Genomic DNA, 17585 nt, shown 5'->3' on the forward strand with positions numbered 1-17585 from the left:
TGTACAATCATATGGGATAGCCGTGGCTATAATAAATGATTGATATTGAAATAATCTGGGCATGTATAACGAAGGAAGAAGCAACCTTCTGGGAGCAGCAACTAAGAATAAGAATGCTAACTCCCTTCCCCTCAGTCTCACCAGCATCTGAGTGTGAAAGGGAGAATTTCTACAGAATCTATGTTCTCAGAAAATAGCCAAGCTTTAGTAGAAGAAGGTAATGTTACTTTCAGAAGAAGGTGAGGATATCAGGAATTACTCAGGAAAAGTAATGTGTTTCATAGATGCAGTGGAGGGAGGGGTTCAGGGATTTAAGAGGCTTTGAGAATGAATCTTGAACTTCGTGAGAAGATGTAACTAACTTTGGATGAAGAAAATAACAGGATTAATCTTCATTGCATTTTAAGAAAGATAGAAATCAATTCTAATTACTGCCTCCTTCTGAAGACTAAATTCTTTGGCATTCTTGATGAAATGGAAATGCTGATAGAGTAAAACTGGGGTTGGCCCAAAGAGGCTGCCTTTACCCATCTTTGCCTAACTTTGCCAAGGTTAGTGTGGAAGCTATGTGAGGGATTTACAAAGAGAATTAAGTACATGCCGAAATACAAATCTCTACTACCCTTAATAAAACCTCATTCATTCTGAATAAATTGATTTAGAATTTGTCTTATTTTGACCTGAGCTGAGCTAAAGCTTTACTATTCTGTTGTATTTGAAGGTAAGGTTTGCTCAGCAAAGTATTACTACAAATAATATTGCAGATGTTTAACTTACTTGGAAGTACTCGTTCAGTGACATTTACACATGAATGTGTTAAATTGATCCTGTTAATTTACAAGTGAGTCATTTAATTTGTTATAAATATATATGAGTGCATTTTCACACAGTAAAATCCTATTTATGATAAATACCCTGCCAAAAGTATGCCTCTATAAATATATAAATGCATGGTTATTCTAGTAGGGAGTATGTTCCCAATTTTGTCTCAACAACAGAAAACTTAATTCTGTACCCAGTTATACAATTTTAGATAGCTATTGCATTTATTTCTGCATCCTTTATTGTTTTAATTCTGTTGAATACCTAAACGTTTAATTTTGAAATAGCTTATTAACCTATAAGCTACCTCCAGACCTCTTCAAAGGACACAGCATGGTGTAGTATCAAAAAAACCCTACAATGGGACTTTAATTCAATGTTAATAAGGCTTATTAAAAAGTGAATTGTATACAAAGACCATATGATAGGCCACATATTACCATATTCTATACTGAAAAAAGCTTTTAGAATAACATCTAACTAAAAAAAGAGGCAAACTTATGTGATTAAAAATTTGCAAAAACAAAGCTACAGATGACAGAAAATTCATTACTAATTCCTACAGCCATCTTTTATTATATACACTTGTCTCCTTTCTATGAATATATATTAATAAGTTGTTATCCAAATGAATATATGTTTTGTATGTTGTTTTGCTTTCCATATAATAGGTATCACTAAAAGTATATATTTTAAAGGGATAATTTTAACTTTCACCTATAGTCATGATGGAGTAACTGTTATCAGATTTGCCTGATAGGAAAAGATTTAAAAACTGCACTAAATATGAAACGGTTGTTTACAGGCACTGAATGACAAGCAACACAAATCTATGATTACTAAGGAGGGCAGGGGAAACATAAGCCCTAAGATAGCCCTAGCTTTCCAGCTGGAGGCACTTTCCAGACTGCAATGCATGAAAATATACCCAAGCAGAGCATGTCTCATACAGCAGAGAACATACAAATGGAAATTTGGGGAAGCCAATATGAATGGAATTTAAAAAGCAAAGTACCAGAAAGTAAATAAATATAAGAAGAAAGAGAAGAAGGAGGAGGAGGGAAGGAGGGAGGGAGTAAGGAAGAAAGGAATGAAGGGAAGAAAGAAGGAAGGGGGGAAGGAAGAGAGGGAGGAAGAAAAGGAGCCCTTGAATTTTTGACTCAATACTAAGCTGAGTATTTGTAGGAAGATTCCATGAAGTTAAACAAAATACTATCCAGGAAGAAACAACTATTGGGAGTAGATTCCCAGAGCTGAATAAAAAAGGACTGAGAATTGTTTGAGCTCTGACCAGGGTAAAGATTACTTGTTCAAATCCCAGTGCATTCAGTAGAGACTCTAAAGGGTAAATTTAGTAGAACTAAACTATCTTTAAAGACTGCTATAGGACCTTTTTAAGAGAGTTTAAAAATAAGCCTCCCAAAATTAGGTTGACCCACAAGTTACTTACCTGCCTAACAAACCAACAAACAAATCTATACTTTTAAAGAACATCCAGACCTTAAATACATATCATTCATAATGTTAACCATCTGATTGAGAAATGCTAGATATATGAAGTAAATAGGAGCCATTGTAGCCAGGAGAAAAACCAGTCACTAAAAACAGACCCAAATATAATGGAAGTGAATAACTTTTATAAATTTAAAGAATTTAAAGGAAAGATTTAAAGATGAAAGATTTAAAAATGAAAGATTAAAAAAGAACCAGATGGAATATTAGTGCTAAAAAAATTAATATCTAAAATAAAAAAATATACTGATGGGCCTAATAGAAGATTGGACATTTTAGAGGAAAAAGTCAATTAACTTGAAGATTTTACAATACAAATTATCCAAATTGAGGCACAGAAGGAAAAAAGTGAATGAGAAAAAAGAATGAATAGACCTCTGATGAGGTATGGAACAATGTCAAGTGGTTTAACATGTGTTATTAACCCATATGAGAAATAAAAGAAAGGACGTCACGATAGATCCTATAGACATTTAAAGGATAAGAGACCTTATGAACAAATTTATCCCAATAAATTTGACAACTTAGAAAAAATAAATGGGTTTCTGAAAGATGGAAATTACCAAAATTGAATGGTAAGAAATAGAAATTCTGTATAGCTTCATACCTGAAGAAAAAAAAATGAATTTGTAATACAACCCTCAAGATAACTTCTGGTCTAGGTGGATTCACTGGTGATTTTTATCAAATGGTTAAGCAATAAATTATATACATCTTTCATCAACCCCCTCAGAAACTAGAAAAGAAGGAAACAATTCTCAACTCATATACTCTAATAATAAAGCCAGAGGAAAACATTAGAAGAGAAGAAAATTAGAAGACAACATCCTTCCTGAACACAGATGCATAAATCCTTCATAAAATATTTGTAATACTGTGATATATAAACAGTATCATGACTAAAGGGACTTATCCCATTAATGCAAAACAAGTCAGTATAAGCCACTATAATCAATAATCAATGTATTTTGTCACATTATGAGAATAAAAAGGGAAAAATAAAGAAAGAAAGAAAGCAGTTCATTGTATTAACAGATTAGGAGGAAACAAATACCCATTTCAATGGTTGTAAGGGCATTTGACAAAATTTAACACTGGTTTAAGACAAAAATCTTTCAGTAAACTAGATATAGAAAGGCATTTCATTAGTCTCATAAGGAGTGTCTACCAAAACATATAGATAATCCATACTTAAAGATGAAACTCTACGATTAAGAAAAATAAGAAGAATGTTTTTCCCTCACCGCCACTATTCAGCATTCTACTGGATGCCCCAGATAGCAGGAGAAGAAAAAGCAGCAGCTTTCAGTCTGGAAAGAAAGAAGTATATACAGCATGATCACATATGTAAAAAATTCTAAGAAATCTGCATAACAGCTGTTACAGCTAGTAAGTGAATTCAGCAAGGTCACAGTATATACGGCCAATAAACAAAAGCCATTTTTTATAACTTATCAAAAAACAAATGGAAAATGAAACTTATTAAATATTCCAATTATAATAGAATCAAAAGCAAAATTCTTAAGGATAAGTTAAGAAAGAAGTGTAAGAATTATACACTAAAGACTACAAAACATTGCTGAGACAAATTAAAGAAACCCTAAAGGAATAGTAAGCTATATTATGGTTAGATTAGAAGATTATATCATTAAGGTACTATTTCTCTAGATTAATCCTTAGATTTAATATAATTGTAGGCTTTTTTTTTTTGTAGAATCAATTGAAATGCTGATTCTACAATTTATATGGAAGTGTTAGAGACCTCAAATAGCTAAAGCAATTTTGAAAAAGAAAAGGAACTAATTCAGAGGATTTATACTACTGATTTCATGATTTATTATCAAGTACACTAATCTAGACGGTGTTATATTGGTATAAGGATAATACATAGATCAATAGATCTTTTCAACAAATTATGCTTGAATAACTGCTAATTCAAAGGAAAAAATAAATTAAACTTGCTCTTACCTCACACCTTACACACAAACTAACTAGAAATAAACCATAGACCTTAACATAAAAGCCAAAACTATAAAAACTTCTGAGAAGAAACATAGGAGAAAATCTTTATAACTTTGGAATACACACAAATTTCTTAGGATAAAAAACTATTACTATAAATTTCAAAAAACTGAAAAGTTGGACATCATCACAATGAAAAACTGGAGTAACAATACTAAATATTGACAAAGGTATGCAGGAACTAGAAAACAATTACATTATTTTGCTAGTGAGACTCTAAAATGTCACAGCTATTTCAGGCAACTATTTGGCAATTTATCATAAACTTAAACATGCATCTACCCTATACTCTACAATTCTACTCTAAAGATAAATGAGAATATATGTCTACAAAAAGACTTCAAGAATATTCATAACAGCTTTATCCATAATATCAAAAAAGGGGAAACAATCTAAATGTCTATCAATAGGAGAATGGACAAACTGTGAGATATTCACAATGCAATCATTACTCGGCAATAAATATAAACAAATACTGAGATATGCAACAACATTATGAATCTCAAAAACATAATGCTGAGCAAAGAACCTAGAGTACATACTATATAATTTCTTTTATATGAAATTCTAAAATAGACAAAACTAATCTATACTGACAGAAAGCAGGTATGTAGTTGCCCAGGCCCAATGACTGGGGAAGACTAACTGCAAAGGGCATGAGAGAACTTTTTAGGGAGATGGAAATGTTTTATATTTTGACTGATTTGGTGGTTACTTGGTTATGTCAAAAATCATTGAAGTTTATACCTAAATGTGTTCATTTTACTGAATGAAAATTATACTTCAAAAAAGTTGATATTTGGGTGAACTTGGATAGCCTACAGCATAGTTGGGGATGAAGGGAAAAGGAGGTTATAGATATTATCTATATTGCAGGTAAACTTTCAATCAATGTACTCAAAATTTAATGGTAACCACTATAGCTAGTACAGGAATAAACTTTTTACACCACTACAGGAAAAAAAAATCTATTATTGCAACCATAGACAGAAAACAGCAGGAGAGAGATGGAAAACAATAGGAAAAAGCATATTTGTGAGATAAAATATTTAAAAGACACTTAAAAAAAAAGACAGATACCGCTATATATTATTAACAAGAAAAACACCAAGTAACAATAGAACTTAGAAATAAAGGAACAAGCAGAGATAGAAGGAACATAGCTCTAGGTTATAAAGGCCATATACAAAAGACCCACAGCTAATATCATCCTCAATGGTGAAAAACTGAGAGCTTCCCCCCTCAGGTCAGGAACACAACAGAGATGTCCACTCTTACCACTGTTGTTCAACATAGTGTTAGAAGTCCTATCCTCAGCAATTAGACAACAAAAAGAAAGAAAAGGCATTCAAATCAGCAAGGAAGAAGTCAAACTTTCACTGTTCACAGATGACATGATACTCTAAGGTGAAAATCCAAAAGATTCCACCAAAACACTGCTAGAACTGATACATGAATTCAGCAAAGTCACAGGATACAAAATGAATGTCCAGAAATCTGTGGCATTTCTATACACCAAAAATGAAGCAGCAGAAAGAAAAATCAAGGAATTGATCCCATTTACAATTGCACTGAAAACATAAAGTACGTAGGAATAAACTTAACCCAAGAGGTAAAAGATCAATATGCTGAAAACTATAGAAAGCTTATGAAAGAAACTGGAGAAGACACAAAGAAATGGAAAAATATTCCATGCTCATGGATTGGAAGAACAAAGATTATTAAAATGTCTATACTACCCAAAGCAATCTACACATTGAAGGCAATCCCTATCAAAATAACACCAGCATTATTCACAGTGCTAGAACAAACAATTCTAAATTTTTATGGAATCAGAAAAGACCCCAAATCTATTTAGCCAACGTAATGTTAAAAAAGAAAACCAAACCTGGAGGCAACACAATTCCAGACTTCAAGCTGTATTACAAAGCTGTGATCATCAAGACAGTATGGTAACTGGCACAAAAACAGACACATAGATTGATGGAGCAGAATAGGGAACCCAGAAATGGACCCACAAACGTATGGCCAACTAATCTTTGACAAAGCAGGAAAGAATATCCAATGGAAAAAAGAAGATCTCTTCAGCAAATGGTGTTGGGAAAACTGGACAGCGACATGCAGAAGAATGAACCTGGACCACTTTCTACACCATACACAAAAATAAACTCAAAATGGATGAAAGACCTAAATGTAAGACAGGAAACCATCAAAATCCTAGAGGAGAAAACAGGCAACAACCTCTTTGACCTCAGCCACAGCAACTTCTTACTAGCCATATCTCCAGAGGCAAGTTAAACAAAAGCAAAAGTGAACTAGTGGGATCTCATCAAGCTAAAAAGCTTCTGTACAGCAAAAGAAACAACAAACTAAAAGGCAACCAACAGAATGGGAGAAGATATTTGTAAATGACATATCAGGTAAAGGGTTAGTATCTAAAATCTATAAAGAACTTATCAAACTCAACACCTGGAAACAAATAATCCAGTGGAGATATAGACAAAAGACCTGAATAGACACTTTTCCAAAGAAGACACCCAGATGGTGAACAGACACATGAAAAGATGCTCACATCACTCACATCACTCATCACATCACTCACATCACTCATTATCAGAGAAATACAAATTAAAACTATAATGAGGGGGTGCTTAGGTGGCTCAGTGGATTAAGTATCTGACTTTGACTCAGGTCATGATCTCACAGCTTGTGGGTTTGATGACCATATTGGGCTCTGTGCTGATAGCTCAGAGCCTGGAAGCTGCTTCGGATTCTGTGTCTCCATCTTTTTCTGCTCATCTCCCACTTGCACTCTGTCTCTTTCTCTCTCTCTCTCAAAAATAAATAAACATTAATAAAATAAAATAAAATAAAATAAAATAAAATGTAAGGACGGTTAAAAAAAAAAGAAACCACAGTTAGATACCACCTCACACTAGTCAGAATATCTAAAATTAACAACTCAGGAAACAATAGATGTTGGTGAGGATGCAGAGAAAGGGGAACCCTTTTGCACTGTTGGTGGGAATACAAACTGGTGCAGCCACTCGGGAAAGCCATATGGAGGTTTCTCAAAAAAACTAAAAATAGAACTACCCTACAAGCCAGCAATTGCACTACTAGGTATTTATCCAAAGGACACAAAAATGCTGATTCAAAGGGGCACATGCACCTCAATGTTTATAGCAGCACTATAAACAATAGCCAAATTATGGAAAGAGCCCAAATGTCCATCAACTGATGAATGGATAAAGAAGTTGTATGTGTGTGTGTGTGTGTGTGTGTGTAGAGAGAGAGAGAGAGAGAGTGAGAGAGTGAGAGATCTGACTCTCACTCTCACTCTCTCTCTCTCTCTCTCTCTATATATATATATATATACATATATATACACACACAACTTCTTTATCCATTCATCAGTCGATGGACATTTGGGTTCTCTCTCAGATCTCTCAGAGATCTCTCACTCTCTCACTCTCACTCTCACTCTTTCTCTATAGATATATATCTAGTTGTGTATGTATATATATAAAGTTGTATATATACATACACATATATACATATATATATAAAGTTGTATATATACATACACAACTAGATATATATCTATATAGACATATATATGCAATGGAATATTACTAAGCAATCAAAAAGAATGAAATCTTGCCATTTGCAACAACGTGGATGGAACTAGACTGTATTATGCTAAGTGAAATAAGTCAGAGAAAGATAAATATTATATGATTTCAGTCATATGTGGATTTAAGAAACAAACAGTTGATCATAGGGGAAGAGAAGAAAAAAATAAGATAAAAAGAGAGAAGGAGGCAAATTATCAGAGACTCTTAAATACAAAGGACAAACTGAGGGTTGCTGGAGGCTGGAGGGGTATTTGGATGAGGGTATAGGCTAAATGGGTGATGGGCATTAAGGGGTACTTGTTGGAATGAGCACTGGGTGTTATACATAGGTGATACATCACTAAATTCCACCCCTGAAATCATTATTACACTATATGTTAACTAAATTGTATTTATTTATTTTATTTTTTTTTTTAATTTTTTTTCAACGTTTATTTATTTTTGGGACAGAGAGAGACAGAGCATGAACGGGGGAGGGGCAGAGAGAGAGGGAGACACAGAATCGGAAACAGGCTCCAGGCTCCGAGCCATCAGCCCAGAGCCCGACGCGGGGCTCGAACTCACGGACCGCGAGATCGTGACCTGGCTGAAGTCAGATGCTTAACCGACTGCGCCACCCAGGCGCCCCACTAAATTGTATTTAAATAAAATATTAAAAATAAAAAAAGAAAGGAACAGAAAAAATATATAACAGAAAATGGAAATAAAAGAAAGCATATATAACACTATTAATATTATATGAAATAAAACCAATTCAGAAAGCTGAATCTTATCCCAAGAAAGATATTTAGCAAATGTTATTGTTTATCACAATGTGTATCTTAAATCTTTGTTTTCCTTTGAATATGCTTCATATTCTTTTTAAAAACTAGTTTAAATCTTGACTTTTCAGGACAACTATTCTTCTCTTTCTTGAGGGAAATACATAGATAAAGACATGCCTTGTTTGATCCCCAGCTGACCTCCTGGCCCTTCAGTCTGCAGCATTTGCATAAAAGATTTTTTTCACAGTTTTCTCTAAGAACAATAGGTAGTTAACTATAATTTTATTAAATATATAACAGAGCTCCTGCTCATGTAATACAAACTCCTCCAAAAACTCATTTTCTGAAAAATTTCACACTAAAAGGAGTATCATTTTAAAGGAAAAACAGGTTTGAGAAAGATCAGTCAAAGCTTCTGAAACTTTTTGTTCAGAGCACTAACATAAACAACTGCAACCCCCAAAATGTTCAAGCACAGTTAAAAAAATAAAACATGCTAAATCCCTAAAAAATATCATTTAATATAGGACTTTAACATTGAGTGAGAAAAATAAAGGCCAAACTAGGGACAACTGTAGGGAAAGATTAAAGCTACAATTTTATGGACACAGGGAAAATGCACTTGCAGGAGAGAACATCTCACCTAGCTGAAGCGAGAGAAAGAATATGGGGGTACATCCAGTACCACATCCTGGTTAGGTGCAGGGCTTTAGGTTCAGCTGCTGTTATTTGGTAGGACAGAAGCATTTATGTGTTGAAGTGAACCTATGAGCCAGTGAGCCTTCTGTCACAACATCATCCCGTTTATGAATCATATTAACCAATTTGCATCAGAGAAATATTTGCTATGGCAAAACAGAATGTAACTTAAAAAACACACCCAGGTCGGGGTGCCTGGGTGTTTCAGTCATGTTAAGCAGCCAACTTTGGCTCAGATCATGATCTTGTTATTTGTGAGTTTGATCCCCAAGTCGGGCTCTGTGAGGACAGCTCAGAGCCTGGAGCCTGCTTTGGATTCTGTGTCTCCCTCTCTCTCTGCTCCTCCCCTGCTCACTCTCTGTCTCTCTCTCTCTCTCAAAAGTAAATAAACATTAAAAATAAAATTAAAAAAAAAAAACCCACACACCCAAGTGAATTTTCCAAAGCAATAATGAGGCAGAACTGATGAGGGAGTGTAAGGCAAGCTGAGGGCAAAGTACAAGCTAACACACTGCCCCCAGCCCAGGTGAGATGTGTGTGATATTCCTCAGGCCCTCCTACCCAAGAACAAAGGAAAGAAAAGAAAACAAATGGTTAATTGATAGAGATCACAGTCATACAAGACATGAATCTCCATCAGTTTACAATTATCTTTGTAAATTACAAGAAAAAGGCAATCTTATCAATAGCCTAATCTCCAGAAAATCTATAGACTCCGTTTCCTAGAGCCCTAACATCACCCTCCCCTCCATAGTGATGGGGAACAAAAGCAAGAAGGCAATGGCAGATAAAATTGAATTTCCTTATAACCTGCAGCCCATTGACAAATACTTGAGGCAGGCATAATTCCATGCTTTGCTAAAGGGAAAAACAACTTAGCTTGACAACAGCTAAACCTCCAGTAATCTGTGAGTCCTTAGCATATGGAAAATCCCTTTAAGAAACTTCCTCTTGACTTTACCTCCCCCAGCCCCATAGTATGTAAGGAGTCACTCTTCACAACCCCAGCGAAGCTCTTTCTTCCAGGACAGGGTCCTGTCCCTGTGCTTTACTAAAAATCACCTTTTTGCGCCAAAGACATCTTTAAGAATTCTTTCTTGGCCATCTGCTCCGAACCCTCCATCACCCCAAAACTTCATCAGAACTATTAACTGCTACTCCCTAAAGAATAAAATTTAAAAACAAATAATCAAAAGAACAAAAATCATTTTTAGAAAAGCATCTTTTTTCATCATGCATCTTGCTAGTCAACAAATTATAACTGAAAAAGGATAGGTCCCAAAACCTGATAATAGCCTATGGAAAAATAAAAACTACTAATTCATACCAAAATAAGATATATGATGAGAATATTGAATTCTTATAAAGCTAAATCAACATTATTTTTAAAGTTTTTTTAGTGTTTATTTTTGAGAGAGAAAGAGTACGAGGGGGGAAGGGGCGGAGAGAGGTGGGGACAGAGGATCCCAAGCAGGCTCTGAACTGACAGTGGCAAGCCCAATGTAAATTGACATTATTTACATCCTTTGTATGTCAGGTAACCAGACACAATTTACCTCAAATTACCATTTGTTGCCACTTTTTAAAGTATCTTGGTTTTATTATATGGTAATCCTATTTATAGCACTTTTTACTTTTTTGTACAATATTGTGGTCTATTGTTTCTTCTTAAAATAGATCAGCACAAACAGTATGTATAGGTATATAAATTATCTCTAATCTGCACCCTAGCCGAGGACCCACAGAGGCTGTTAGCATATAAAGTCCCTTAATCAAGAATCTACACTACAAGTGTGCTTAGTTTGCACTTGACACATGCTAATCAAGAACCAAACCACAGAAATGGCTAAGGCAATTGTTTTAAATGCGAAGGACTGAACTAGAGGGCTTTTTAATTAGATAAGGGGTATTAGAAATAATTGGTAAACTGAGTAATATTCAAGACACGTGATTGGCCAGAAAGATTATATCTAAATCTTTGCATGAACAAAATATAAGAATACCAATTTCAATAACCAACACCTTTATTTTATTTTGAGAGTGTCCATGAGTGGGGGCGAGGGGCAGATAGAATCTTTTTTTTTTTAATGTTTATTTATCTTTGAGAGAGACAAAGAATGTGAGCAGAGGAGGCATGGAGAGAGAGGGAGACAGAATCCAAAGCAGGCTCCAGGCTCTGGGCTGTCAGCACAGAGACCGACGTGGGGCTTGAACTCACAACCGTGAGATCATGACCTGAGCCGAAGTCAGACGCTTAACCAACTAAGCCCCCCAGGGGCCAAGAGAGAGAGAGACAGAGAGACAGAGACAGAGACAGAGACAGAGAACAGACAGAGACAGAGAAAGAGAATCTTAAGCAGGCTCCAGACTCTAAGCTGTCAGCACAGAGCCCATCACGGGGCTCAATTCCATGGCCCTGGGATCAAGACCTGAGCTGAAATTAAGAGTTGGATGTTCACCTGACTGAGCCATCCAGGGTCATCAACAACCAGCACCTGACTGAACTAGAAAATGTCCACTGGTCTTGCCAAAAGCATTGTGTTGCTTCCATCTTGAAGTGACTTTTTATGTCAAGTGCTTATTAGATGCCTGAGGGCCATAAAGCAAAGGTCTTTGCCCACTGCCTGGAATAGGCTTTGGGATTGTTTTGGCGCCTGCTTGCTAATAAATTCTTGCATTCATAGAAAATTCATCCTCAGGCTTTTGATTCATCATAATATCACAACAGGTGGTGAGGTTGTAGGCACAGAATCACATAGTTCCCACCTGCTTCTAATTGTCACAGACTATTGGCATTTAACAACAAAACCTGACAGACTGTGAAAGGTCAAATTGGCTTAGGGTTTTCAACGTGAGTTGTTGGTTTTTTAAATGAAAGAAGTGTAAAAGTAAATATCAGCATTTGTTTCGTTTTGTTTTACTTATTTTGTGTTGCTTGTCTTATTCTACAGCTCAAAATAAAAAGTAGCAAAATGCTATGATTCATCTGTATTTTACTTCATTATACTTGTTACTTATTCATAAATGGATGGACCTCATCCTTTTGGACTAAAGGAATAGAAACTATTGATCTAAAATATGCATAGGGGGGTGGTGCCTGGGTGTCTCAGTCAGTTAAGCATCCAACTCTTGGTTTTGGCTCAGGTCACGATCTCACAGTTTGATGAGTTCGAGCCCTGTGTCAGGCTCTGTGCTGATGGTGCCCTGCCTGCTTGGGATTCTCTGTCTCATGTCTCCCTCTCTCTCTGCTCCTCCCCTGCTCACACTGTCTCTGTCTCTCTCAAAAATAAATAAATAGACTTAATTTTTTTTTAATTTAAAGATTAAAACATTAAAAATTAAATGCTCACAAAACTAGAGAGGATGGTGAATCAAGCAAGATTTGGTGAATGAAAGGATGTGGACAAAAGTAAAATTTATGTGATGAATTAAATACTAATCTGGGGTTTTACAGACTATACGATTGTGTCATTGGAGGAGATGGTAAATTGAGGAAGAGAAACTGGATTGGGGAGGGACAAGAATTCATTAATTACATTTTTAATATATTGTACTTAAGGCCACATCACGTCATTCAATTGAAAATATAGTCTAGGGGTGCCTGGGTGGCTCAGTCGGTAAAGTGTCCAGCTTTGGCTCAGGTCATGAGGCAAATTCTCATGAGTTTGAGCCCCGCTTCAGGCTCTGTGCTTACAGCTCAGAGCCTGGCGCCTGCTTCATATTCTGTGTCTCCCTCTCTCTCTCTCTCTGCCCCTCCCTGAGTCATGCTCTCCCTCTCTCCCCGCCCCCTCAGAAATAAATAAACATTAAAAAAAACTTTTTTTGAGAAGTATAGCCTAGAGCAAAAGTGAGTGTTGAGGCTGCATTTTATTTATTAAGCAATTATTACTGTGACTGCCAAATGTTAAAGTAAGAAACTGGGTATACATACATGGTGAAAAGGCAGATTTAGTCCCCACCTTCACAGAGGTTATAATTTGAAATTAATGGTCTAGGATAAGCACTTGCTGATCACTATTTCAAGAATGTATCAAATGTCACAGAAAAGTCAAGGTAAAAATTAAAATGGAGAATGGCACCAAATTTGGCAATAATAAAGTCATCAATAATCACTGAGAAAACAGTTTCATCAGAATGATGAGAATAGAAGTTAGATTATAGAGGGTTATCGAAGGGGTAGAAAAGAACAGCTTAATAGATGGCATCACTACTGTCCTCAAAATTAAGAAGAGTTTTTATGAAATGATCACTTGTTCTCTTTGGCTCATGCAGAACCAAATTGGAAAAATAAAAGTTGGCTTTAACTAAACCAGGAAGACTTTAAATCCTTATAAGAAATAATTAGCATAACAATAGCATTCTCAAATGTCCAAAATAAAATTTGTAAAATGTAGAAATGGTTGCCTTTCAGGTTTTCACAGATACAAAATTGTCTTAAAATATTCTAAAAAAAAAAAAACATCCTTTAACACCGTGATCATATACCTCTCAAAGTGTCTTGCAAGCTGCATATAGAGAAGTCAAGAAGACCCAATTTTGAGCCTGGAAATGGAAAATAATGGTCTCTTCAGAGACGTGGGGAACCCTGAAGAGAAGGAGTTGGGGGAGCCTCATTGAGGCAAGTCAATGAGTTGGAGTTAAAAGACTGAGCTGAAGTACAGATGTCCTGTTCACATTGGTTTCTTTTGAGAAAAACTTCTCTTTGGTCATTTTCCAAAGTCATACCAATCTTCCCTAAATTTTTTTCTACAATATTTCTTAAGATCAGCAACCTATTCCTGGCTTGTCATTTTCTAAATTCACCTATTCTTTTCTTGAAGGATGTATTCCAATGGCCCTTTTAGAGTCTTCTGGAAACTCTCTCATTTTCCACATTACGTCTATAAATGGTGGTTTTGCAATCCCATCTCCAGGTTCTTTCAGGATCCTGATGTACAATCTGTGTGGGCTTAGAGTCTTGAAGTCATTTAAAACAAATGTGTCTCTTTTCATCTACCTGCCTACTTTGAGCTTTAATTCCCTATTAATGATGTTCATTTATTTAAAAAGATTGCAAATTCATACTAATTCAGTTTAGCCTTTGCCCTTTGTCATTTAGTAACACTAGTTAATAACATTGTTGCATTTCATTTTAGACTCTATTTTCATTTGGCCCTGCAGATTATTAGATAGGATTTTGAATGGTCTTTGTTATGGGAGGGTTTACTTTAAAAGACTTTCTTTGTGAATTGCAACTTAATGTCACTGAATCATTATTTTAACTAACAAACCAGCAATGGAGTGTTTTCACAGCCACTGGTTACCCAAAAAATGAGCCAACCTATGGCCTTTTCTGGGTGGGAGGAATCCACACTGATAGTATCATCCTTGTTTTCTGTAATTAAAAGAATAAAGACGTCTTATTATAAGAAAACACAAGATGTCTTTGAAACACCTAACTTCTAGTGTTTCTAGAAATTCAATACATTGAGATGCTTTTCTCCAAATTGAAGAAAAATAGAACCGCTCCTAGGCTGAGGTTTTGGTGTGTCAAGTTTCAGCCTACAGTAGATTTTTTATGGCAAACCTATGAATCTCTGAAAATAAGAATGCATGTGGAACTGCTGACATAGCTTCCTTAATGGAGCTACTCCCTCCTGGCACTGATAGGATTTTATCCAAGAGCCAGAGATGATGGCCTAAATTGCTTGTCTCAGAGGAAGCAAGATGAACATTTGAATAAAAAAATCACTTCTTAACATCTAAGGGATTCCTAAATGAGTTTTTGTGTTCAAATCTGGATTTTTTTCATGTAATTGTGATATTTTTAAACCATGAGTTTGAAAAAAAAAATAACCAAACAAATTCATCCTTGTCTGTTTTGTCTAGGAATGGAACAATAGTTCAGAAATGGAATTCTTATCTTAATCATTTCATTGCAAAGTTTTCGTTGCCTCATTTTCCATGCGTAGAAAGGTAGGTGAATTAGCTCCGAAAACAGTAAGTAAGAATTACTATTACTGGGGGTGCCTGGGTGGCTAAGTCAGCTAGGTGTCTGACTCTTGATTTCAGCTCAGGTCATGATCTCACAGTCACAAGTTCGAGCCCCGCATTGGGCTGACAGTGCAGAGCCTGCTTGGGATTCTCTCTCCCTCTCTCTGCCCTTCCCCACCCCTCAAAATAAGTAAACATTTAAAAAAGAATTACTATTACTAGGAGAGTAATACAAGCTTTGATCTGAACAATGTTTTTCATTTTACCAAATAATATTGCCAGTAATAAAAGGATATAAGATTTGGAAATATCACTCTCTATGAAATGAAAGAAGAGTACAGAGTACTGAACTACAGAATGCACAAAACTTTTAAATAAATAAATAAATTAAAAAAGTCCAAGTCTGATAAGCATGGACCTCTTGATTCTGGCTCAGGTCATGATCTCATGGTTTGTAAGACAGAGCCTGGAGTGCTGGGCTCTGTGCTGTTAGTGTGGAGACTGTTTGGGAGTCTCTCTTTCTCTCTTTCTCTCTCTCTCTGCCCCTCCCCTGCCTCAAATAAATAAATAAACAATAATGCCATTTTAAATATCATGCATTATGTTAGTTTTCTTTCACTACTGTTACACATTACGACAAAGTTAGCTGCTTAAAAAAAACACTTTATTACCTTAAAATCTGGAGGTCAGAAATCTGAAATGGGTCTCATTCGGCTAAAATCAAGGTGTTGCTGGGCTGTATTCCATGCTCGAATTCTAAGAGAGATTCTGTTTACTTGCTCTTTCCAGTTTCTTGGAGCTGCCTTTGGCTCTTGCCCCCTTCCATCATCAAAACCAGCAACAGTAGGTTAAGTTCTTCTCCTGTGCCATTCCTCTGACCTCTTTCTTCTTTTGCATACTTCTTCCACATTTAGGGACCTTTGTGCTTACGCTGGGCCCAGGTGGCTAACCCAGTATAATCTATCTGTCTTAGAGTCAGCTGATTAGATCTTAATGCCATCTGCTATCTCAATCCCCCTCTGCCATGGAACATAAATTCACACCCCAAGGGATTAGGACATAGATATCTTTGGAGGGTCATTATTCTGTCTACCAAACATGCACAGATTTTAGTTTGCATAAATCAGAAAAAAAAACACATTCATAAGAATTTTAGCGACCAAACTTGCCTTTCATCATACAATGTTTGCTTTTTTTTTTCTAGAAACTTTAGGTTAGAAAATTTTCATAATCTTTATCTAAAAGATCTTTTGGTAGAACTTCAAGATTGAACAAAAATGGGATAAATACTGTCATAAAGGTATCTGTATTAATGATATCAGTGATTTAATCATAAATCAAAAAGGGAAGATAGCCTTTCTCTATTGTGTATATTTGCTTTCACAGTGTGTTAAGTAGGCCTGATTCCATCAGTTTCCTTCCAGGACATTAAAAGTATTTTTTTTTTTTGAATTTTTTTTTCAACGTTTTTATTTATTTTTAGGACAGAGAGAGACAGAGCATGAACGGGGGAGGGGCAGAGAGAGAGGAAGACAGAATCGGAAACAGGCTGCAGGCTGTGAGCCATCAGCCCAGAGCCCTACGCGGGGCTCGAACTCACGGACCGCGAGATCGTGACCTGGCTGAAGTCGGACGCTTAACCGACTGCGCCACCCAGGCGCCCCTAAAAGTATTTAATTCAACAGATTATATATATAAGTAAAATGAAAATATTAAAATGCAAAATGGCACCAAAATATAATACAGAGTTAATAATAATATCACTGTATTATTAGATTGGCTTTTACACTCTAAAAACATTAAAAAGCCAAATGAGTCCCAGATTTTTCACTTTACAATCAGACTTTAGTTTTGTAATACTCAGGTTTTATTAAGGGTCCCAAGAGCTTACAATGGCAGACAGTTCCCCAAAGCTCACAGTGCTGCCTGAACTCTGCTATATCACCTCCAAACTGCTAGCTCTTTCCCACTGATGCTCTCCACACACTCTCAGGGGTTCTTCCAACCCCCCCCCAACTAAATATTCTCCCTTTTCTTTGCCAGTGGGGCACAATGTCTTTTAAATCCAGTATTTCCTAGCTCCATTAAAGTCATGGCCTTAAGAATTAAGAATTGAATCAGTGTCATACATAAATTTCAAAGGCAGAGAAGGGAA

The sequence above is a fragment of the Herpailurus yagouaroundi genome, unplaced genomic scaffold (genome assembly GCF_014898765.1).
Source record: "Herpailurus yagouaroundi ecotype Mexico unplaced genomic scaffold, PumYag 308, whole genome shotgun sequence".
NCBI classification, from domain to species: Eukaryota; Metazoa; Chordata; class Mammalia; order Carnivora; family Felidae; genus Herpailurus; species Herpailurus yagouaroundi.